A 1,777-nucleotide genomic window follows, 5' to 3' on the forward strand; every position below is an offset into this window, starting at 1 on the left:
ACTTTTGATGCCTAAACCTAATCAAACTGAGACCATTTCGCAACATTAACCACATGTTAAAAATATGGAATGAGAATGTGTTGGAGTAACATACAAAGACGCAGGGAGTGATCAAACAGATGAGGCTAAGCAACAGCTAACAATCCTCATAGATACCTCTGTAATACCAATGTCTTTTTCTTTTTACTCACAGCTAAAATGACAGAACAAAATGGAGAAATAGAAACCAACTTGTAAACTTTTCTTCTTTCGGTGAAGTTGTATATTGACTTGATGACCTGGTCAACAGATGCCTTAAAGATGTTACTGCCAGGATGTACCATCCTCAAGATGCAAATTCCACAACAGAGCCTAACAGAACAGATTTAGGCTGTTCTGCCTGGCTGCCTCAGGCAAACTGTGTAGGTGTCCTGCTTCATCCCACCAAACAATTTAATATTTTTAACACATCCTACTGAGTTGCATATGTATGATTTGGTGTTTGTTTTGTTGTCTAAAAAGCAGAACCATCCAGCTGTCCCTGCTGTCAGTCCGCTCTCTATGTGAGTTATGTATCTCTAAAGCTCTTCACCTGTCCTTGGCTAATGTAAGTATATTGTCTGATTTTGTATGTTTGCCAGAGGGTGGCACGGTGGTGCAGTGGTTAGCATTGTTGCCTAGCATTGTTGCCTCAGCAACAAGGTTGTGGGTTCTAACCCCGGTTGCCCCGGGCCTTCTGCGTGGAGTTTGCATGTTCTCCCCGTGTCTACATGGGTTCTCTCCAGGTGCTCTGGCTTCCTCCCACCATCCAAAGACACGCAGACTAGGATGATTGGTGACCTTAAATTCACCTTAGGTGAGTGTGACTGGTTGTTTGTCTGTGTGGCCCTGCGATGGACTGGCGACCCTGTACGCAGGAGAAGCAGTTGACAATGGATGGATGTTTGCCAGAGACTATAAAATTAAAGAAATGTAGTTTCAACTAAGATTCAACATCGGCATGCAGTTTTTTTTTAATCAGTTGACTATGGGCAATTACTCTTTAAGTTAAACCAACCAGATTGTGTTACGATCTCCATGAGCCAATCATGTCAATGCTGTCAAACTTTAAATGTGGTCCCCTCTCTGCTGCTGTCACTTGTCATTTCAGTCCGAATTGTGGCGACCCTCCTCCACCCCATTCACCTGCATTTCATCACTTCCAGCGCCCGGTCTGAGCTCACTAGAAGCCTGCTCCTCTGCTCATCCAGATCTCAGCCATTCTCTTCATCCCTTCACGACCTCCACCAGTGTCTACACTCTATCAGGGGGGTATCCTACACAAAACATAACTTCACCATCCATGACATCGTGATGGGATCTAATTGCCAGACTATTCACATGTCAATAAAATGATTTCTTCACTCTTAATGAAGTCTCTTCTGATTGAACTGTTGCTGTCTGTATTTTTACTTTACGTTTTCTGTTAAGCTACGGTATCTTATTTGGGTCTCTTTAAATCAATAAATTACAAATTACCTTGATATTTAAAAGTAAGCACATATGACAGCTCTGTCTGGTGGGTGGTTTTATTTATCACATCAAATATAAATAAAACCAGGAATAAACCAAATTTTCTGATGCAGCGGCGTTGTTTTGTATTCTATAGGCTACATAATTTTAAATTTGTCGTACACGTCTGATGCATACAGAGCATTTTGAAAATGTTGTGAAAATGAAGTCATGGCAAACAAAGAAAAATGCATAACTCTCCAATGACCTCCATCAAAAAAAAAAACGTCGTTTCAGTTTTCACCAG

The 1,777-nt window shown here is 41.4% G+C and overlaps 1 long non-coding RNA gene across 1 annotated transcript; it reads left to right on the forward strand.

Moving 5' to 3' along the window:
* Window positions 1–312: 312 nt before the first annotated feature.
* On the forward strand, window positions 313–1,404 carry LOC123984549. Its single transcript, XR_006828451.1, has 3 exons — window positions 313–401; window positions 502–586; window positions 1,130–1,404. It is a non-coding gene; the product is annotated as an uncharacterized LOC123984549 (long non-coding RNA).
* Window positions 1,405–1,777: the final 373 nt, after the last annotated feature.

The sequence above is a fragment of the Micropterus dolomieu genome, linkage group LG15, assembly GCF_021292245.1.
Source record: "Micropterus dolomieu isolate WLL.071019.BEF.003 ecotype Adirondacks linkage group LG15, ASM2129224v1, whole genome shotgun sequence".
NCBI classification, from domain to species: domain Eukaryota; kingdom Metazoa; phylum Chordata; class Actinopteri; order Centrarchiformes; family Centrarchidae; genus Micropterus; species Micropterus dolomieu.